This window comes from Crocodylus siamensis, chromosome 2 (assembly GCF_052110815.1).
Source record: "Crocodylus siamensis isolate JL-2025a chromosome 2, ASM5211081v1, whole genome shotgun sequence".
NCBI classification, from domain to species: Eukaryota; Metazoa; Chordata; order Crocodylia; family Crocodylidae; genus Crocodylus; species Crocodylus siamensis.
In genome coordinates, this window is record NC_143396.1 from 275,175,755 (window position 1) to 275,199,609 (window position 23,855).

The following is a 23,855-nucleotide window of genomic DNA, read 5'->3' on the forward strand; positions in this document are numbered from 1 at the left end:
AGATGAGATGGTGGCCATTGCTATGGGCAGATTAAATGAAAGTGGCATCTGAGTTCCAGCAGTTCCTCACTGCACTGTGGTGCATCCATTTGTCTGCACACAGCATCTTTAAATGGTTAAGCGCACAAACAGCCTGTCTGCCAACACAACAGCCATTTTGTTCTCAGACCTGCTGCAGTCTGTGTGGAGGAAGCACAGCCTTGTTGCATGCTCTCTCCCTCATGAAGATTTTGTTTTGTTCCTGTGTGCTTTGTTTCCTGACTGTGAAATAAAAATAAGCTTAAGTTGAATGTTTGGTTTCCATTTTGCCCAAAAAATACTAACAACTTTTTTGACCTTCCCCCTTTAAAAAGAGAGGAAGTTGAATGAGTTTTCATTACACTTGGCAGAATGTGCATGCCCAAATTTTAGTTTACAGCATATATTTACAAGTAATTTATAGGTCCATAAAATGGTTTATAATAGAAGTGCCAGGCTTGCTTAATTATTGTGGCATAAATGATGTAATTGTAATAATGCTGGCTTAGATGGGAAAACCATTGCCAAAGATTCCCGGATGAATCATCACTGATAAGAACCAGAACTGACACACATGATATATTGTATAGTGCATTCGTTTGGGCTAGTACCTTTAGGGTATTCATTCGTGTCAAGTCTCTGTGGTGAAAAATAGCTTATTGCAAATTTTCATTTATTAAGAGGTTATTTGACTGTAGTTTGTTACTTTATTATACAGCAGGTGATTATTTTACACTAAATTGGCTGTAGTATCTCTGGTAGTAATGGGACGAGTAGGACTCCTTCAGATGAAGCTAAACATTAAATAATGGCTTCTATTCATCGAGGGTGCAATTCACTTTCACATGTAAGGGGCTTGTTTGAAGTCTGCTAACTTAGCTGTGTACAATGCACGTATGGTGGTGGTGCAGATTGGATTCAATAGGATGCCTGCCAGCGGATGGGAACTCTAAAAAACAGGGCTCTGTGCCAGCCCCAAATAGCCCACTACGTTGTGGTTTGGCTGGAAAAGGGGTCAGAGATTCCTGCTTCTACACTTAGGTAAAATGTCCCAAGTACATGAAGAAGATCAGTGCCCACTGTGCTGGAATGGTGTCCACAGAGCAGCTAAAAAGCTGCCTGTCCTTAAGCTGAGGTTTGAAATTAGAGTTGGTCAGAAATCAGATTTTTTTTTTTCATGAACAAATCTAAACTTTTCAGATATGTTAAAAGCCAGTTTCTTTTGAGCAGAAATAGTTTGCTTGTGATTGAAGTAGCATGCTTTTCAGCCAAAAAAAAGGAGTGGGGGGAGATATTTAAGTTTTTGTTGAAATATTTACATTTTCCACAGAAGAAAAGGTACTTTTTGAGAGGGAATTTGTTCTGTTGAAACCCAGGTTCTGTGTTGAAAAATCATTTTGATCGGAATACACTCGAGCAGCCCTAGCTCAAATTCATTATACTCCACCTGACTTACAGAGTCTTCATACGTGGATGTTGTCTATTTGAGCATTGTGTTGGGAAAGGTGGCTCATACTAAATCAACGTGTAGACTGAAGAAAACAAAGCAGTTGTGCAAAAATAAATATTTTGCCAAAGCACTAAAGATGCCATTCTCTTGTAATTCCATTGCATACATATAGCAAAATTAATGTCTGGCAATGCAGAAGCCAGTTGTAGAACTAAAAACAGATGAAAAATTGGCATTTTGGCTCATTTTGAGTGCAATTTAATATTTTAAAGAAGTAATCATTGGCAAAATAATCCTCTTCCCAACAGTGGTGTAGTATTAACTTTAGTTAGTACAAACATTCTTGTGTATGAAACACATCAAGAGAGAATTTGTCAATTAAGGTCTGGAACAGGATAAATAATTCCTAATAAATAATTTACTGGAGGAAAAAAAAACTAGCTTTTTTTCCTCCCACAAATTGCCTGCAAGCAAAGCATAATCTTCCTGAATGTATTTGTTCATAACTATTCTTCAAATATCAGCAAATAAACTTCGTGAATGATGTGCCATAAGCAGTTAGCTGTGAGCGTTCAACAGCTAAACCATCTTGACTGGGCATATGGTATGTTTCTGCCTTCTAATTGGATGAACATAGCTGCTAAAGTCAGGTACTGGTGTGATTTGTTTGCTAATTCAAAATGCTCTTTTTAGGAATAGTCTTTGGTTTTAAAATTCCCCCTGTCATCTTTCTAGCTGGAACACACATTTGGAGGCCAGGACAAAAGAGGTGTGGACATAGTTCATGAGAATTCATGTTAAAAATCAAGCAAGATGTTAAAAATCAAGCCAGTACTTCCTTTAACAAGAGCCGGGGGGGGGAGGTTGTTTTGTTGTGTTTGTTTTGGGGTGCTTTTTCTTTTTAAAATGAGAATTTGAAGCCATGTGACTGACTAGTTTATGCTGCTTTTTGAGGTTGTCATTTAACCAAAAAAAACAAAAAAAAAGGAATCGGTCCTTTGCTTCTACAAATAGGTTATAAAGACAATTACATCTCATCTGTAACCTGTTGCTTTACAGGAGAAACAAACATATGTTGATTCCTCTCTGTGAAACTCCATTCACTAGGGTCCCAATACTGTGATCATATTTTTTGTGAGCAAAAGGGTTGGTCTGTCTGTGTGCAATCCAGTTGCTGAGCAGAGCCCAGGTGTGTTTCCTTTTGAGAGAGATTCTTCACATATGAGAAGAATCATGGCATGTATTTCACCACCGGCACTACAGGAACATTTAAAATCTGCGCAGGAGGTGAGTTTGGAAAGGATTTCTTTGCTGGTTAATGTTTGAAAGCTGCTGTAGGTGAAGGCAGAATGGCAGCAGAAGGGTGACTGAATGCATTTGAGAATAGAAAGAGATTGCAAAAACGTTCTTTGTGGCCATTTTAGTGTTTAAATAAATGTATTTATTTATGATACATATATGCTGCCCTGCGGGTCCTGCCCATGCTCTTACTGCCACTCCCCACATAAAACTTAGGGCAGCTTATAATAAAAGACAAAATAACTTATAAAAACAATAAAATATTAGACTAAGATAGTATAAAATAGCTCCCCCCCACACCTCAAAATTCAAAAGCAGTTTGCTAATTGTTTTCAGGGCACTGATAAGGAGCCTGCTCTAGTTAGAATAAGGAAGGAACTAGGGAACAGGTTTGTTCTTGGCTTGGTAACAGATTAAGTAACATGCTTCTCTCTTACTTTTACAGCCACTGTATAAGTGAAGCAGGCACAGAAACACCTGCCTACTTCATAGCATAGTGCAAATTTTAATTATCACTTGTAAAATCTTTTGAGATCTCTAGGTGTGAGCTGTTCTGTAGGGGTTTGTCTACATTACAAACCGCTTTCAGACAGGACTGTAAGGAGCAGAATTAGCTGATGTGATACTGACCTCGACTGATTGGTCAGGGTCAATGGTTTGCCCTATCTGCACTGACTGACCATAGCAGTGGCAGTAACTCTATTCTTCACAACCCCTTTTTGAACACAATCCAATTGTATAGTGTAGTGAAGTAATAAAAGCAATATAGTAGTATCATCCATAAGGTTATGAAACCCCTGAAAGGGTGGGCTGGCTGTGGAAATTCCTGACACAACATTGTGCCGGCAAAGGGTTCAATAATATATGTTTTGTGGCATATATTTTATGTATTTATCAGCACTGAGGTCTTTTTGATGTTCTGTAAGTAACACTTGAACGGATGATAACTGTTTCATGTATGTATCATTTTCACTTTGAGGTAAAAGTCCTGAGAAGGAAGTGGAAGAGAAGCATTGAGCAGAGAGGATTTTATCAGCAGAGTAAATGTGGCAGAATAACAACAGTTTCTGGGAGAGTATCGGGGGCAGTGTAAACAGGCTGGTAAAGAAACAGCAGCTTAAGCTGTGATTGTGTGACTTGGGTGATAGGAGAGTCAACAACAGCATTTCCAGTATAAAATCCCTGTAAATAATATTAGTGCCTAAATAATGATTTGAATATAAATGTCATCTTCTCCATCAGGATACCAAAACTAAAAGATCTATTCTGTGAAATGCAGTATCTGCATGAAGGGAACCCAGATCTTGCTCTTTAGCAGCTGAAATCTTATGGCAGGAACCATCATGGTGCAAGGCCTGTCGGGACTCTGATTCTGGGCCCTGGCAAAGATCCACAGTCCCCCCAGTTGACTGGGGGCCTCACCGTTTGCCAGGCCTAGTATGTGGACGGCTGCCCACAGTGATTTTGATGACACAAGAGTGATTCAGCTGAGAATGCCGAGATAAAACTGAAATGAGGACATGAGGGATGGCTTGGGAACTCGCTGACACACAATGTCGATCTGAAAGGAGAATGCACGTGGTTGGGCCACGGCCGCCCTCGCTCTGGCGTGGAATGCTGTGCGCTGTGCCGGCATTGCCCAGTTGGGTGGCATGTCCTTTGCATAGCGCATGGCGGCCCAGGACGCAACACCCATCTTGCCTGTGCTTTTCTTCGTGGTCTGTGCTTCCTTCAGGTGAAGCAGCTTCTTCGGCTGAACACCTTTTAAACTCCTCATGGGCAGGGCAAGCTGAATTTGACCTGTGGCTGTTGGTTGAGAGAAATCCAAGCCCCATAACAGCTGATACCTTTAAGGCAGGCTGTCTCAGAGCCAGGGCTACCCAGGTTGTCACCCCTACGGTAGCCCAGTAGTTGTCTGCCGCAAAGTTCAAGTTCCTTGGGTCTTGTGTCGCCTGGTTGTGAGGCAGCCCAGTCGGGGAACTGCCCTGAAGCTTCAAGTCCCAGCTCTTTGGGAGGTCATCAAGCAGTCTGCCCGAGACCCTGAGTGGCACAGCATCTGCGGCTCCCAGGGTTTCCAGCTAACCTGATAGTTGGGCCCAAGGCTGGTGGCTGAGGGTAGATGACTAGGCTGGCTACTTGGGGAGTTTTTTATTCTGAGGGCACAAAACGTATTCAGCCTCTCAGAATTTTTGGCCATACATCATGCCTCATTCCAGCCAACCCTGTTCGCGGCCCAGCTAGGGCTATGCAGCTCTCTGGCTCAAGCGCAACGTCTCTTATTTGGACATGCTTGGTTCAGTCCTTAGGTTGTCAGCCAGGCTGGCTGCAGTGGCATTCACACAATAGCTTCCTCCGTCTTGTACCTGCAAGCATTAATCTAAGTGGAGAGGATACACGGTCACTGGCCATCGTTCTACTGTTCTTTATCAGGTGTCCTGCTGACAGGCATGCTTTCTTGCAAGACTGTCACGCTTTGACTGTCCTGGCCCCAGTATGAGCCTGCTAGTTAGAGCTTGTTTTTATGGACAAAAAGGAAACTTCTCCTATTTTTTGCACTAATGTTGCTTTTTTGGGGGGCGGGGGGAGGTGGGGATTAGGGAAAATCCACTACACTGATTGTGGTTCTTTTTGTCAGGGGCTGAAAGGGACAAACATCGACTCTGCTGAGAAGCCAGTACAAAGTTATGGTGACAGCCCACATTAGTGTTTTGCATGCAGCCACTCTGAGATGGTGAACCCTATGAGTTCCCTTTGGACTAGGGGATTCAGCAGATGGGGAGGATTTGTCAGTTTGGCTCTTGTGCTATCAGAGAGTTTTTAAGGGCACTGGGCTCGTGGGGTGCTTGTACATGCTGTGGGGGTTTACTTCAGTTTAATTATCCCTAAACTGAAGCGGGGGGGTTTTTAAAACACCACTTCAATTTAGGGCCAAGTAAACCCCCATGGCATGTACACAAGGGTCAGGCTCAATCCTTACCTGCCTCTCCAGCAGCGGGGGGGGGGGAAGGGGGGAGGGCAGGCCAAGCAGTCCCTGAGCGGGGGGGTGGAGGGAGAGTCAGTGCTTCCTTCTGTGGCAGCACCCCCCATGTGGCACCCAACCACATGCACCCAGCCCAGGCAGTCCCAGGAGTCACCACAGCCATGGAGGGAAGCACTGCCTCCCCCCGCCCACAGCTGTGTAGGGATGCACCGGGTCCCTGCACAGCTCAGGCAGGCACGCAGGCTCTGGGGAGGGAAAAAAAAATCAGGCTTGCCGCTTTACTTATTTATTTTTTTCCTTCAGTGGAGCCTGTCTGCACAGCCTGCCTGCACAACCCCTGAGCTGGACAGGGCCCAGTGCTTCCCTCTGCAGCTGTAAAGTAGCAAACTAAAATGCCTCAAACATGTTTTATTTTGCTGCGTCCCAAAGTCATTTAACATGTAATATGCCACCAACAGTGTAAACAGCCACGCCATTAAAGTGGTGCAAAAGGGCATTTAAGCTGCTTTAAAGGCCAATTTCGTGATATGTACAAAGGCCCCAGGTGCTCCCCTGGAATTCACGGGTTTTGCAGGCTGAAGTAGTTCTCACAGAATTAACAACATTTAGTAGAGATTTTCAGTAAATTATTTAGGTACATCTGTGGCTATGATTACCTTTGGTATCTAACCCCTCATAAATGTTGCCAGCAGCCTAATGAGGGGTGGGTGCTGCAGTAATATGTCACCACCATTTTTTTTTTTTTTTTTTGCTGCTGGAAAATTAGTATTTGTTTTGGCTGCTTGATACATGTCAGCAGCAAAACAAAGGAGGTGACATCCCATCCCCACACTAGCAAATCTCCAGCCACTGCTTTCTGCATCATGTGCCACCTCTACCCAAGGCACAGGACAGGCTGTTTATGTCTCTGAATAAACAGAGATCTGTAGGACCTTGGTGAGTGTAGAGGTTTTAGTCCCCTTTCCACTGATGGGGAGCTAAGTAACACTCTGATTAATTGACTTGCCTGTGGTCACAGTGGAGGCCTGTGGTATTCCTGAGAACTGAATAGACTGCAGGGTCTCCTGCTAGTGCCTAGACACAAGGTCATCTCCCTTTTCCTGCCTAGGTTTAGAGACTCTTCTATTGCTCGTCTCCTTTAAAGAGGCTGATCTGGACCTTAATCAAATCAGTGCTGGGTCTAGTAAGTTACCACTGCTTGCACGTACTCCAACACACCGTGAATCTTTGGCTGTTCCAGGCTCCAGGATTTTGAATGCTTCATATCAATGTGGTTTGTTGCAATACAGGAAGTCAGACAAAAAGCAGACAGATGGCTGTCATGTCTGGATCCCACCTTTGTGATAATAATACAGAACTCAGTGGAGTATTTTTTTGTTTGTTTAGTTTTTTTTTACTTGCCTTGGAAAAAGAAGTCAGGGTCCTCTTCCTTGGATCTCTTAAGTGTATTTAACAACCTGTGCAGTGATGGGCCCTTGACAGGGCCCTGCTTTACCCGTTCTACCTGTGGCAGGTTAGGGTGTTCTTGGTGTCTTTAGGCTATGTGCCTTGTAGTTGTGTGGCAGGGTTGTCTGTGTACTTTTAGGAATATGTTAGGCAAGCACTTGTATGAAATAGTCGAGACAGAGATGTTCATGCCTGGACTGGGGCGGGGTTGGATTAAATGGCCTCTTGAGGTTCCTTCCAGCCCCACATTTCTGTATGATTCGACAGCTGCCAAGAACAGGGAAGAGGCTACAATCACTCGGAAGAGGAGGTAGGGAGGGGTTTCACAAGTGATGAAAGCCACATCTGTAATATACAGGAAGTTTAATACCTAAACACAAAATAGCTTTGTGGATTTGGGCCCAAAACATCGTGGGTATGAGCAGACAGACAATTACTGTGAGGAGAATGAAGGCTAAACTTTGTGGGTCAGTTTTCATCTGCCGGGAGGAACACCATGTACATGAGCAGTTGCTATGCAGGAATTGATGCTTATTAAATTTCTGCCTCTTTATCTCAGTATTTGGTGTTCATACTCTCAGACCTCCAATCCACCAGAAAGTGTTACTAGTTTGACTATTTTAACTGGGTTCTAATAGAATTTGAACAGTGGTCTGATAGATATGGCATCAGCCTCTACAGATGGGGATTGTGAGTTTAGGGCCCCGCTGGATTGGATATGGTAGTGTTTCTGGGCCTAATTTTGGGCACCACACTTCAAGAAGGACATGGACAGATTGGAAAGAGTCCAGAGGAGAGCAACAAATGTAGCTAGAGGTCTTACAAACATCTCATGCTGGTTGACAAAATTAGGTTATTTAGTCTGGAGAAGAGAAAGTTGACTGAGTGGTGATTTGACAAGTCTTCAAATAATACATTAAAAAAATTGTTATAAACAGGTCAATGATCAGTTGTTCTCTGTGCCCACAGGAGAGAGGGCAGGATGTAATGGACTTAAATTGTGCAAAGGAAGATCTAGGTTAGCCACCCTCATAGTTATAGAGTTTTTCTTTCTAAGCAGTAGGACATAGTACCAAGACAGGTTGAGGAATCTCCATCGCTGGAAATTTAAGTGCAGATTAGACAAACATTTTTCTGGGATGGTTTCAACAAAGCTAACCTTGCTGTGAGCAGAAGCTTGGAGTAGATGACCTCTTGGGGCGTGTCCACACATGCAAGAACATGTGCTTGGAACAGCTTAAATAGAAGTGGTGTAAATTTGAGCCGGGGCTTTTTGCCTCAGCACATGTGCTCAGACATGCACTTTTCTGTGGAGTAAATTGTGCCACTTGGGGCAAAATAACCTGGCCTGGCTCCTCCCGGATCTGCAGCCAGTGGGACCTAGAGCCTGAGGCCAGCACCTGTGCTGTCCCCAGCAGTAGAAAAAGCTGCCCTGTCCTGGCCCCATCCATACAAAAAGCTACCCTGGCAAGCAGCTCGGGGCGACTCACTTTCAGGAGCTTCTGGAGCCCAGCCAATTGATACCTGGGGACACTACCCCTTGTGCCAGCTGGGCTGCTGCAGCAGCATCCCAAATCCATTTTTTAAAATACCCCAGCCTACCAGTGTCTCTACCCTCATGAAAAAATAAATTCTAAGTACCTATATGTGTTGATGTATGCTTTTGGTTTTCTTCATACATGATGGGTGTGTGATGGGGGATTTGGTGTTAGCAGAAAAGGGGGCGAGAAGGGGTGTAGGGGAAGGCAGGTGGATGGATGTGGAGGGATGTGGGTTGGTCTGTGGGCAGGAGTGGGGCAATTGCTGGGGGCACTGTAGGTGCGGGGGATTTTGTGTGGGGGCTGCTCAGGAGGGGTGGGTCCCCTGGTTCCCACAGGGTGCAGGATCCCCAGCAAATGGAATGCCCCCACCCAGGGTCCCAGTTCCTCCCTGAAGGGCCACAGCCCCTATCCCCCCACAGGGCCCCAGCCCCCCTGCCCAGGGTCCCAGCTCCACCCTGGAGGGCCCCAGCCCCTCTTCCCAGGGTCCATGACTAACCTTTAGCAGCAGCAGTGGGGGGACCATGGGCTGAGCCCAGCCTGATTCTGCCAGCCCTGGGGCTGCTTTTGCTGCCCAGCCAGGCTAGTCTTGTGGCAGCAGGACCCAGTGCGGCATTCAGGGACCATGTGCCAGGCCCAGCTGGATCCTGGGGCCCCTCTGCAGCCCAGCCAGTATGGGCCCAAATCCCTGCAGCTCGCTAGTCCGGTTTTGCACTGGAGCCTCCCAGAGCCCTGTGACCCGCTCTGGTGCAAGGCCAGACTAGCGAGCCACATGGGGCTGGGCCAGGTCCTCGCCCCCACCCCCCAGAAGGCACAGGGGGCAGCTGGGCAGCACAAGCAGCCCCAGGACCAGCAGGACCTGGCTCGGCTCCACGTGGTCCCCATGCACTGGGCCAGGTCCTGCAGCTAGAGGAAGGACCCGGCCATGGTAGGACCCAGCACGGCACACGGGAACTGCATGCTGTGCCAGTTTCTGTCGGCATGGGCTGGGCCCCAGGGCTGGCTCCTGCCTCTGCCCCCTGTGCCTGCAGGGGGGTGAGGACCTGGCCCAGCCCCATGTGGCTTGCTAGTCCGGCCTTGCACCAGAGCGGGTCACAGGGCTCTGGGAGACGCGGCTCCTGTGCATGCCTCCCGGAGCTGTGCAACCGGCTCCGGTGCAAAGCCAGATTAGCAGGCCACAGGAATTTGGGCCAGGTCCTCCCCCCACCCCCCGGCAGCCCTGGGAACATCCCCCCCGCCACTCTCCAACCCCCTCCCCCACACCCCCTGCCACCCCTCTCCCCCCCAATACCCACGAAACTCCCCCCCAACTTACCTTGGACAGTGCTGGGGCAGCAGGAACACTAAAGAGATGCTCTGGCCAAAACCAGAGCGTTTCTTTTGGAGGACTGGCTCTGGGCATGGTCTTGAACTGTGCCTTGCTCGGCTCTATTGCGGAGTGGTTTTTTTAGAGCCTTGGATATCCAGGGATCTAACTTTCTCCCTGTGCTGCAAGTTTGCAGCGCGAGGTATACTTTTTCATTCCCATACATGCCAGCTGCCCTGCCTCAAAGGGGTTTGAGGCGGGGCAACAGGTAAGTGTGCGCTTGTCTGGACGTGCCCCTGAGGACCTTCCAGTCCTGTTTTTCTGTGATTCTGTGAATATACTTATTCCATGAGGGATTACGTTTTTTTTAAATATTACATTTTCCCCAGTACGAAGCTCATCCTGGTTTTTTGGAAGGCCAAATGCAGAGGGAAAAAAAGATGTTTCCAGACTCGTAGCCTACAGTTGGCTTTTCATGGAGAGCCTGTGTTGCAAAATGGCTGCCAGTTTTTCTCTCTGCCAGCAAGCTGAAAGCAGCTGTGAACGAGTTAATACTGGGCTCTATTCCTCCTCTGTCTGCAAGCACGTACAAGCTGGCAAACATTTTGCAAGACAGCATCTTCATGCTTCTGCCCTGGCTAAAAAAAAAAAAAGCTCCCCCCAGTGAAGACATGTATCCCAGTTTTGAAGGGTGGATTTTTGGGGAAAAGTATGCAAGTCAATACAGTGGTTATTGTGGCTTGGGTACCAGTTGGAGCTAAATGGAAAAAGTAACTACTCTACTAGAGGAAGAGTATCCACACAGGGATTATATTAGTGTATTTATCCTGGTGCACTGGTGCTAGTATGACCAGCAAAACATTTCTGGGAAGACAAGCTAAGAGTCTCTTTTTGAAAGTGGGACTTGGACTCCTAAGTCATATGAATGATTTTGACGATGTTACTTTTGTTCAAATAATGAGTTGTCTTTCTTTTCTCTTCTCCCTATGGTCCTATGCTTCTCCATCCCCAGAGGCATAACCTGACACATAATCATTAGTAGGACCAGCTGATGCCTTTAATCTGGTGCAGCTGCCTGAAAAGGTAAAAAGCGCTTGGTGTAAATAACCTCCATTGTCTTCAAGGGCTACACTCTTGCTTAATGTCAGAAAAACAGAAGAAGCCAGAAGTGATTTTCAGTGTTACATCTTCTGTTGTTTTATTACCGGAAGAGTTAAGACCCCTGAGTTATAAGGAGTTTCATGCATGGACTATAGTATCAAAGATATAAAATCAGAATTGACTTACAACATTGTAAGTCTATTTCAGATGGACCCAAACACCAAGATCCTACAAGCACCTGAAGCACAATGATGACTGAAGAGCCGCTCAAGCTCAGTTGCTGAGACATTTTGCCTATATCGGGACAATAGAAATTATTTGTACCAAAGCATAGAGACATAGGGCTGGAAGAGACCCCTGGAGGGCATCTAGTCCAATCACCTGCTCAAGGCAGACTCATCATTTATATTCATTAAATTATAAATTAATAGTATAGAAATTCTTCCCTTGATGTGATAAACACAAAGAGGTATAATGTTGCACGTCTCGGGAAACTTACTGGATGAGTCGTCAGTTGTCCAGTTCTTGAATTAATCCTTCTGGTTTCAACATAAATTGGAGGCAAATAATAATTATTCCAGGCTGTTTGTGAAAAGCATGTTATGCTGCATGAAAGAGATGTAATCTACAGGTATATGAAACAAATTCTGGATTCACTGATTTGACCTTTTCTCACTCTCCATTAGTCTTTTGTAGTTATTTGAGGAAGGAGTGGTATTTAAGGAGTATTCCAGAGGGGAGTTTATTAATAGATTACTAAGGGTAGGACAAAATCTGAATGTATAATTTGAACACAAACTATAATACCCTCTGTTAATCCACCCTGCAAGGCCTGAAGTAAACAAATGCATTTCAAGGCAATGCTGAGGGGAAAATAAGCAAAGCCTGTCTGCCTGTCTCTCTCTTTTAAACATGAAACAAATGTTTAACTGCCTAAAAACTCTAAGCCCTGGGTTGTTAGAGGAAGATAAAAATTTCATTAATTAAATGAACAAGTATTACTATATTGGGATACCAGTTCTTGGGCTGGTCCAATGAAGCTTGTGTTTGTTTAGGATACATTTGATTATCCTCTTTGAGCATCTGTAATGAAATTGTTCCAATGAGTGATTTTAATGTAATTGCTGTAATTCTCTAATCCGCACATTTACATCAATGTTGTGTGTTGATTATGAGCTAGTTTGCTGTATTTTATCTATGCTGATTTACAACATATATGCTGATCATCTTTAAAAATAAATCAACAACCCTGACTTATGTGGGTTTTCTAGTATTTCATGCTTTGCTTCCAACAGCTTGAGGGGAGATTGAATGGAGTCCAATAGACTGGCACACCTGAGCTGGCTCTCAATAGCACATCACCCAGCCCAGTAGTAGGTAGAAAGGGGAGAGCCACTTTATAAAGCCATTAGGGGAGATGCAAGTGAAACTGTGGGCATTACCCAGCTCCTCTTCATATGAAGAGTTTTGCAAAGAGTTTGAGCATTAAAGGTAATTTTGCTTTTGTGCTTTTTTTTTAAACTAGACCCTTAATTGTATAATAAAATTTCTCTCTTGATTTTCCTCTGGGACTATACGTCTTTCATTGTTCTGGTACAACTTCCAGACATGTTTTAAACATGCTTATCCCAAGACAGACAGCAATTGCAATCACTCATTAATGAGCACACAGGCAACTTGCACAAGCTGGAAGGGTGCAGTAAAAAGTCTGAATAACAGGTTAGTAGCAAATGACAGTTTGTTCCTCTCTCCTTTTGCACAGAACATCTTGCCAATTCACATATTATAAATAAAATGTTCCCATGTCAGTGGCCATAAAGAGCCATCTCAGGAATGACTGCCACCCTGGTGTTCTAGAAATGATTACAAGACATTAGGGACTTAAGACTTGAAAATAGTCTGCTGTCTAGACTAGAATCAGCTGTTCTCATGAACAGTTCCACCTGCAGGCTGCTTCCAACCTAGCTCTGCTTTCTGAATTAGTAAATTGATTATGAAAGAGATTAACTTTAAATGCATATTAAAGGGCAGGTGGCATTCTTTACTAGGGAGTGATGATGACAGTGCCAGCCTGACTCATGTTCGCCACTTATAACATAGTGTCACTCGGAACTCATCTAAGTGCTTGTTTGCTCAGCCTCCCACCTGCTGATGCGTTATGTACTCCTCCTCTGTGCAGTGCACTACATCAGCTATAAAAGGCCAATTAGCATCCAGTCGTGTCTGTTCTCACCTATTATATGTCATATCACAATTTCTTCTCTGGTGAGCGTATTTGCTTGCTGTGAGGAGCTATCTAGTGAAGGCAGAAGTGAAGAAACCCTTTCCTTTGCATTTGCATATAACATCTTGGGTATAAGTGGCCAAACTCTGATTGATTGATTTAATATTTTGTATTCCTAATCATCGTTAAAGTAGCCTTACCAGACAGGACTTAAGAGCTTATTCAGCAACTTTCCCTCTTTTTAAAAGACATCAGTAAAAGCCCTTGGTTCTGATCTAGGCTTGGTGATATTCCATGGACTTCTCCAGAGTTACAGCAGGCTTGAGTTTGGCTCAGTCCCTTTATTTCCTTGCTAGAGAATTTTAATAAATAAGGTGTGGAGCCCCCAAAACACATCGTGTTGATTCCCCACCCACATACAGGGCATTATTTCTTACTTCTATTACAGCAGGCCCTGGAGATCCCCACTGGGCTACAAGCTGTACAAACTATGAAATGAAAGACAGTTTCAGCATGCAGTCTGAACAGGCATGACTGAAAGTGCGGGGTGGAGGGGGGAGGGAAAAGGACAGATCTCATTTTACCGATGAGAAATTGAGTAAACAAGATTCAGTAACTTGCTCCATGTCACCCAGGAAGTCTTGGGCAGTAGCTGACAGTTGAACTCAGTCTCCTGAATCCTCATCCAAAGGCATAAGCACTTAGGGCCATCCTTTCTCTGTCATACACACACTGGTAGCATAATGTAATCATTTGAACCATGATTGTTCATTTAGTGTTTTTTTTTTTAAAAAAAACAATGAAATTAAGCACAACAAAAAGCTGCATAACAGCTGAGAATGTCAATACACTCAAGACAGGAAATTCTAAGTTATTGCTCCCACAGCAACAATAACATAGCCATGTTGCAAATCTATATTGTTATAAATTTAACGGTTCATACTGTGCTGCAAAGTGGTACTGCATATATACTGTTAAATATTAAACAGCTGAGTCTGTCAAGAGGATGAGAACATGCTTCCTTGCACGTGAGGGCTGAGATTTTTCTCTGTATCTCCTGGAGGTCCCATTCAGACATCCCATCCCCAAAATGGGGGAGACAAAGATGGTTGGAAGCTATCTGGGCATTCTCAACAGCCTAGACTGGGAGTGGGCAAAATACAGCCCAGGGGCCAGATCCAGCCCACCAGGCCATTCTATCCAGCCTGTGGGGCCCCTAAAAAATTTAGAAAATTTAGTATTTATTTGCTCTTGGCTTCCTGTCAAAGATGACAGGAGCTAGGGGCAGTAGGACTCAGCAGCAAGGCCCCCCCAACCAGAAGCCCCTGCCTAGCAGAGGCTTCTGGCCTGGGACCGTGGGGCTGTTCCTGCTGCCCTACACTGGAGAGGAAAATGTGGCCCTCAACAGCTTGCCAAAACTTGATAAGTGGCCCTCCGCTCAAAACAATTGCCAGTCCCTGGCCTAGATTGCTCTGAAATAACATCAGCATAAATTAGAGGAGCCTCAAGGTGCCCCCTCGAGCATTCCAGTATCGCCATGAAGGCTTCCTCTCTGCCCCCTGCATGCCTCTTGTGGCGTGCATTTTCAAATGGGTAACACAGGGTTGCTGATAGAAGTCTTATGGTGTGTTTGCAGTGGGGTGGTTCCCCCTAGACTCTATGCAATGGAATTAGCTCCTGCACTCTGCTGGAGTGGCTTGCTGGGGCTGGGGCTGGGGAATGTATCTGTCCCTAGAAAGACCCTCACCATTATACGGTAAGAGACATCGTATTTTCCACACACAAAGAGCAAACAGTCTAAAAAAGCCCTATATTAGAGCTGAAGTAAAATCTCTGTAGGAGAGCACAGTATGTGAGTTTTCTTTATAACTCTTGGAACAAAATGGCTGAAGTGTTGGCACCCAGGCAGGATTCTTACGTATTTAAAGGTGCAATACAAGTATGTAAAAGGTCTGGCTTTGCAGAGCTACATTGCATATTAGTGTAGTTAAGAGAGATGACTTTAGTGTATAGAAAAACCCTTAGTCTACAAAATGCAGTCCCTGTTTCACACTGAGGATGTTACCATGGATTATTTTTGAGATACCTGTCATTCTTAATTAATTGTTCCTGTCTATTTTAGAAAGTGCAAACAAAGAGAGAGAATAAAACAAAAAATCCATATTTTTACTGGGGGAAAAATAGTTAACCGACTAGCTTCTTAATTCAGCAGAGAATGGTTAGCAGCCATAAATGAAAGTTTAAAGCAAAGAAAACGGCACAGAATGTATCTGTTATGATGGTTTCATTACAGATATTAAAAGTTTTGTTTTATATTTGCAATTTGTGTGTAGAGAAGATCAGCAGAATTCCTTCAAAATGGTTTGTTCTTTGTCTATTGGTGGTCACCATAGCTACCATTTCAATCTGTTAACATATGTGGTATTATTTTGTTCCTTTCTCTTAAACTCTTTATTCACAGATGCTGTCAAGATTTTCCTTTGTACAGATCTGATCTATTTGTGCCAGATTTGGCTCTCTGCCTTTTCAAATGAGAGACTCTGTGATGGCTACTAAATGATTAGACATGTGGATAGTACAGTACAGGAATGGAGACTGTGTAGGAAAGTAGGTAGAGATGTTTCTGATTCCAATAGTGTGTGGGTCCCAGTGAGAAATATGTTGCAAAGACATCATGGGAGCTCATTTTTTTTCTTTTATGAGCCATAGTGATAAACTTTTCTGATTGTGTCAGGGCAGATCCTTAGTAGGTGTAAATCAGGAGGGATCCATTACTTTAAATGGAACTTTACTGACTTGCACTAGCTAAGGATTTACACCTTTCCCCTCCCCAGTACCCTGATGCTGTTCATTATAGAATTATTTTGTAAGGAGCCTGAAGCTGGATAGAGGCACAGTTAATACAGTGGAATGAATAAGTAATAACATTTGTGTCTTCTAGTTTCTTTGCTACTTTTAGTTTTACAGAGAAGGTTCACAGTGCCACTGAAATATGTGTATTGGTGTGTACTGGCTATCACCATGCAGATGATACAGCTGGTACCAAATGATTCATATTTCAGATTGTAATCAGTACTCAATGCAAAAATATCAGTTTTCTTTTTTTTGGTGAATGAGAAGATGACTAAGACAACTTAATTTTATTTTCTTCTTTGTAAGAATTGGGAAAATGCACTGAGACTAGGATATGTACTCTGCAATTTGTGATGTGGAAGCCCTAAAGAAATCAATCAGTCAGAGTACATGCTGTCCTTTTTTGCAATAAAGATCTTGCTATACAGTTTTTTGTTTTTCCTGCAAGCTTTTATAATATCTTTGGTTTAGGCAAAAAGTGCTGAGTGCCTGCAGTTCCCATTCCAGTTAAGGGGATTGTAGGTGTTCAGCTGGCCCTGTATTCTAATACATGCAGAGAGTAGCTAGAAAAAGTATGAGCAGCAGTATTGTAATGAGGGGAAAATTCCCCTCTATCTGTTTCGTCTTCCTGCCAATCAGGAGAGATGAAAGAGTGACTGGCAGCCATATTATGTGCACTGAAAAGTAAATTCTGAGGTACTGGTCCTGTCTGTGATATAATATCATGATTTATAATAAGTCACATCTGCATTTCCAATTTAAAGCATCTTTTTGGAGGATTTCTGGCTTGGCTATAAAAAATTCACTTAGCATGCATGAAGAGAAACCAAACTGACAAGATAGACCTTAACTGCTCTGAAAGGGCCATTAGTTCCTGTCATATGAAAAATCAACTTCTTAAAAAGCAAGTACAGTTACATTTACACAACAGACTAACAACTTCTTCCAAGTCATGACTGCCTAGCAGGAAAAGAGTCATTTTCCACAATCAGCATCAATACCACAGCGCATAGAAGTGCCACAGGCTGGGGAAGGGTGAAGGGTTTGATGTGTGTTCTTGGGTAAACTGGTATTAATGCAGAGTAATTCTGTTGTTTTAGTGGAGTTAGATTAGTTTCAGTGCTATTAAAGGGAGGTAGTGTGGATGTACATTGCTCTAACTAGGATGGTAGTGAGCATATTATAAAGCAGTGGTGCTCAACCTACAGACTGCAGGCCAGATCTGCCCCATGGAGCTAGATCATCTGGCCTACAGGGCTCTCCATAGGTCCAGAAATTTGGCAGTTGGGGAGCGGTGGCAGTAGTCATTGATCCCAGAGCTGCAGCAATTAATGCTGCTACTTCCCTGCTGGCAGATTTTCTGGGCCTGTGGGGATGACCTTGTGCTAGATAATGTGGCTCCAGTGGCCAGATCCAGCATGTGGGGTGGCTCTGTGGCTGGATCCCATGTGTCAGATTGCACCCACAGCCTAAGCTTGCACTGGATCCAGCCAACAAACCAGCCTTTGCACATGGGATCTGATCTGCGGCCCAGCTTCATGCTATTCATCTGATCTGCAGGGCAAGATAAGTTGAGCACCTGTTAGAACAGGTTGCCTGGGTAAATCAGATTTTTCCCAAGGCACTTGATGGTGAAGGGTATGACATGTTTCCCCAAGAGAATCTAATAGATACAAACAACTTTTCTTCTTCCTATTTCTGCACTTGAGGAGAGGACAGGAAATACAATTGTATCTAGTGATGTCAGTCTTAAATGTAAGAGGATCAGGGGGTTAAAGAGAGACTGCCTAGGTGTTTCCTTGCTTTCAGAAGATTGTACAGTGGCATTTTCTAAAATAGTTTCTTCTCTTAGTTGCTAATAATCCCTCATGTACTTGACACTAAATTAAGGTGTTATTGATCTTCCGCCCCCCAGTTTGCATGTGGCAGAGGTTTTCTTAAGAAAATAGCACTAGGGCATTTTGTCTGGACATCCATCCCTTTTCCTCCCACTCCTCTTCTGGAATTGGGACCTTGGAAACATTTACAATAAGGAGGGGGAAAACAGTAACATTTGGGTCTGCCAGTCTTGAGAGCGTGCTTTTGAATCACCAGCCAGGCTGTGAGTCTGATTAATTTTTCTGTGGGTTTTCCACTGATGTGAAACTTCAGTGGCTTCAGTGAATCTGCTTTTGGTTCACATCAGTCTGAGTCAGAACCCAATGGGTTTGTGCCTATTTTTCATATAGACTCCATCCAGTCTTATAAAACCTTCTTGTCCAGTTCCTTCTCTCGCTCCTTGTCTAATTGTAGTTCAGAAAAGCCTGTGGGAAGAGAGAAACTCCGTATCGTTCCCCTGGCTGAATTTCCCTTCTAATGGAAGGAGGTTGGCTTGGTTGAGACAGAGGGAGCTGTTCTTATACAAGGCCGCCATCTTCCCAACACTCTTCACTATGGATTTGGAAGCTACCATCCAAGCTGCTGGTTTGCTGGACATATCTTTCTAGTAAACGAAGCTCCTGCTTGGGCTGCTCTGTGACTGGGCTGCTCAGCGGCAGCTGCAGAGGAGGCCCAGAGAGAAGTATTGCACTGCTCTGGGCAGTACAAACTCCTGAATATCTAAGGGCAGCGCTCCTCCCCTCACCGTGTCTCTTAAATCTGGAGCTCTTTCCACTAAGAACTTTCCAAGTGAGAGGGATGCCGTGGACCGGAGGCTGACAGATCACAGAGATGGCACTCGCTACCTTGCTGCACTGACCTTGCACCCCTCCACAACACGGTTGTGCTTCAGAGGACTGGGGCAGCTTAACCATGGAAGGCATGAAACACAAGGGCCTTGTTCCTGCATCAGCCCAGTGCTTTGCTTAATTCAGCGTCCTTGTCCCCCGCAATGGTCAATACAAAATGCTTTGGAGGGGATGCAAGAAACCCTGGGGGGCAGACAGTTCTATAATCTTGGTTCTTGGAGAAAATTTCCTCCCAGCTCTCAGAAATTAAATCTTGGCTTCAGGCTTGAAGTGGGAAGAATTCTGTCCCTTGCCTCCCAGCTTTGCTTCATATGTTTAAAGTTTACTCGTGTGACTCTAGATATTCTTGTAAGTGATATCATTGTCTAGTCTGCTGCTGAATCCAGCTTCATTGTCCCTCTGCTATGTGGCTCTGTTTTGTCTCTTTATAATCCTTTCTTGCTCTAGTTCCCCTTTGTGGAAAATAAAACCATTGAATCATTTCCTTGAAGTCTGTGGCAAAACTCCCATAGACTTCATGGGCCAGGTTTTCACCTGGAATCTGAGTATGTCATAATCCATTGATGGTAGGATGGAAATAAGAATTAAAGTTAAAAAGCTTGTAAAAAAGATATTGAAGAACATCCATCTGTTGCTGTTATAGTGGGTCCTGTAATGAAAAAGCTATAAACTCCTTCCTGTTTTGCTTAGGCCTGTAATGGCAAATCTATTCTTACCCAGTTTTATGCTGCCTGATGTATATGAAAACAAGGGAGTTTTTAATTTTAAGACACGTGAAAGATGGAGCCTGGAGCCTGAAACTCTCCATTTAGCTGCATAACAAAATAAAACAAAAATGGCAATTACAGTATCCCCCAGACTGAGTTGTTAATGTATCTCAATCTGACACTGGTGTGAACGCTGTTCCCCGGGGGGAAATATGTCTTTCCATGCACATGCTGCAGCTGGCTTCTCTGCTTTGTTATCCAGCAAGTGTATCAGCACCTGTGACAATAATATCAGATCCCCAGCACTTGTGTTGCCCCTAACTCCAGCCGTTGCTCCGTCTCCTTCCGTACCACCACTCCAGGCCATTCTCTAAAGCCCTGCCTCTTAGTTCACTACCTCCTCTTCTTCACTTTTAAGCTCCACCTGCAAAATAAGCCCTACCCACAATATAAGCTCTGCCCACGTGCTTCGGCAGAAGGGATGCATCTCACAGTGTAGCGCTCTGAAGAACGATTTTGTTGTTCCTTGACTCCTCGGGACTCCTTGAAATCCCTCCTGGGGGGGCTTGAGAGTAATGTGGGTACTGAGGGGTGCCCTGGGCTTGCCTTTTCCTTGGCAAGGTGCAAAAAAGGTGCCAGCTCCCAAATGATCTGCGTTTTCAGGATCAGATCAAAACATCAGTCAGCCAGAGGAAATAGGGCAGATCTGAGAGCCTTTTCCTCCTTTACTACAGGAGCAGTGAAAATCGTTAACAGTGTTGGTATTTCATTTGAGATAAATGGGGCAGTTCATGCCCCATCCAAACATCTCTACCAGGTTACAGAACTGGGTGCCAGTCCATTCATATTTCTCCAAATCGTAACAGCTAGGCTCTGTCTTTAAAAAAATGAGGTTTTGGTGAACAGGACAATAGCATCCATCACAGGAGTTTCAGTTTGCTATAGAAAAGAGCAGAACCTGTTGTGGAGCCCTGTCCATCAACACAGCCCCCTCAGCTCCCTGATCCGGACTTCCAGTCCACCAATCGGTAACGAACTTCTCTGCTGCTCTTGGGCTCCCTCCTCCATGGACCCAGTCAGTAGCTCACTGCCTTCTCTCCACTGTTCTGGACGTTTTTGTCTTTCACAGTCATCTTAATAAGGTCTGCTCCATCGACGCTCCCCCCGATCCTCTGTTCACGCTGCCACATCTCGGAGGAAGTCTGATCACTAGGCTGATTTCACTATGAATTCCTGCTCTCTTGCCTTAATTGAGAGTGACTGCTCCCATCTCACTCAATCACATACCTCCAATCCCCACTGCTTGCTGCAGCCCTGACTCCCTCTAAAAACCCTCCCCACACTCACTCCTCTGCTAGTTTTGTAGTCAGCACAGTACAGTACTTTCTCCTATGGACCATCAATTCACTTTGAAAATTAGAGGGAGGTAGATAGATAGATAAATAGAATTGGTATTATTGTCTCTTCTGCCAAAGGCAGCTCTCTGGCTTGAAACATTCAAGGAGAGATTTTCAGAGGAATTTAGGAAACTTAGGAACAGACTTTTAAGAGCACTTAGCTAAAGATGCAGAAGTGCTTGATGGTTGGAAGAAAATCCTACTAGGTACCTCTCTGCATCTTCAAGTACCTAAATACCTTTAGTGGTGTGACTGGTAAGACACCCAAATCTCATTGAAATCAATGAAAATCATGCACCTAATTCCTTTAAATTCCTTTGACAATGCCAGTCTAAATGTTTTGTAAAGCTGGCACCATGGAGTTCTAGCGTGAGAGATTATAAAGCAGTTTTCTGTCTGCTTTAACAGTGGCTTAATACCAAGGAAAGAACCTCATCTTGTTCAAAGGGTAACAAGATTGTTAGTCTTTTAGTATTAAAAAATCAGTCCCAAGACTGATTAATTGTCTCTTCTGTAACAAGTGAATCCAAATTGTCTCTCTCAGCAGGATGGCCATTGCCTGTTTTCAGTGAAAATAGTCACATACAATACGCACCAGTTTGCATGTGGTAAGGGCTATTTCTCAAGGCTGAGGAAAACAGGAATGCTTTTCTTTAAGTAACCCTTTTCACACAGCCATTTCCAAATTCATGGATGTGTTATCTTGATGGCATATTCCAACTGTTGACCCATAGAGGAAGAGAGAGAGCAGTCGATTTGGCATGGCTTACACTTTTCCTGGGAATGAACTCCAATCAACAGTACGTCAGACTCGCAGAAGGCCAAGTTTACATTCCTGACTAGGCTGATTAATGCAGTATATATTTTGCTGATGGGCCTGACATGATCAATGCCAATAAAAGATTTCCATTTCTTTACTGGAAAGATTATTAACTCTACTGTTTGGCAAAAGTAATCAACCAAGTTTTGAAGAAGTGGTTTCAATGGTGGTCTCACCAGTTAGTATGGACTCAACATCACACGAAGAGAAGAGTTTTGCTTTAGTGTTCTTGTTGCTTATCAGAAGATTAGCCATGATTTTAATACATATTACAGTTTTGCCCGGGAGCCCCTCCCAAGAACAGGGCCTCTTTGTTCCAGGGGAAAGCCCTTCCTGCTTCACAGGGCTTACAATCTGCCATAAAGGCACACGGACACACCCGTGAACTAACCCTGTAGACTTCAGTGGGGCTCTGCATGGGAGCAGGGGTGTGCCACCATGCAGTCAATCCAGGATTGGGATGGAAAGTGCCAGATTTACAACCTGATCCATGTGGAGAGAACTCGGTGCCAGTGCAGAATCTTTGCTGAGTCAGGCTATGGCTCTCTATTTAAATGGCTCCGCTTAGCCGCTGTGCTGCCGAAGCCTGAAGTTTGCCCTGAGTAGGTACCAGCTGCTGCATAGATTGTCACAGATGGTTGATGGGGTAGGAGTGTCCACATGTGTAGGCTTGAGGCTCCTGACAGAGGCAGAGGCCTTTCTTCATTCAGCAGCAGTGGAGTAGCCCCCCCCACCCCTTGCAGAAAGGGGCAGGGGAGGGGAGGCGAGGTTCTGCGGCTGTAGAAGGGTTTTGAATATGAACTCACTCAAAATGTTGCCAGCACAACCGGAGTTCAGCAGGAAAACTATGTAGTATAGATGAGGCCTCAGGGGGGCTCTGGAAAGCTTAGGTGCCTGCCCGTGAAGGTCAGCCTGCACGGTTAAAGCTTGATCATAAACTTCTCTTTGGATTCAGGCATCTTTTGGGCGATTGGTGTACGCTGGGGGAATGGAATCTGTTGCTTTAAAACAGATTTTAAAGCAATATTTGGCACTTGGCAGTGTTCAGAGGCAGCAAAAACTGCCTCTGAACCTCGTCTGAAACCTTTTTCAGACCCTTGCCTGAAAAAATCAAAAACTATGCTCAGTAAACCATTCCTGTGGGTCTGCTCTGGGCAGTTTTCTTTATCGCTAGAGGTAGATTCGTAAAAGGCTTTTCCTATGGAAAAAAAAAATCACAAATTGTGCAACTATTGTTAGATTCTGACAAAATGCAGAGCAATAATTTTCTCTATTTTCTTTACTAGGTTGTGGAACAAACATTTGAAGTTTTCCAAGAGTTGGAAACTAATGGCCTTAACTGTATTAGGGGTGTTTTGTCTGCAACCACTGTGGTTTACAAAGAAAAGTCAGAGGAATAAATGATCTGCATGTAACCACTGCAGTGATGTTGAAACAACAAGTCTGATAGGTGTGAACTATCTTTTTAAACTCGTAACTGCAAAAGTCTTGGGAGAGGCCACAGCCTGAGGAAAGAGGAGTGGCAGCGAGTTCCCCATCACCCCAGCAGATGGCTCCTCTGTAGGTGGCATCTGCCGCTTGTATCTGGAGGGGTGGAGCCACTTGGGGTTTGATCCTGCTCCAGTTCGAGTCCACAGGCAAACTCCTCCTAACTGCTGCTCGGTATGAATGTGTGGATCAACTGGGCCTGAAGGTTGGAAATAACAGATTTAGTGCACTTAGTGCTGTTTCAACAAGCCCTAGAAAAGTCAAATTATAATAAAAAGACGCACTATTCTATTCTTACATTTAAAAAATGGCACTTTATTTGTGAGGCCTCATTATACTGTGACATTATGACACACAACAGCTATAAACACAGGAAAAAGAAACAAAATTAAGCTCTGATCCTGAAAAGATTTATGCAAAGGACATAAGTCGCTGTGAATTCAATGAAAATGCCCAGATGCTTATTAAAGGTAAGCAAATGCATCCAGCTATGCAGGATTGG

At 44.3% G+C, this 23,855-nt stretch overlaps 1 long non-coding RNA gene across 1 annotated transcript in view; it reads left to right on the forward strand.

The window, feature by feature from the left end:
- Window positions 1-23,286, forward strand: part of LOC149872227 (uncharacterized) — a 64,622-nt gene extending 41,336 nt beyond the window's left edge. Inside the window, exon 3 of the long non-coding RNA XR_016440377.1 lies at window positions 23,152-23,286. This is a non-coding gene — a long non-coding RNA (uncharacterized LOC149872227). The remainder of the gene's footprint in view (window positions 1-23,151) is intronic.
- The last annotated feature ends 569 nt before the right edge of the window (window positions 23,287-23,855 follow it).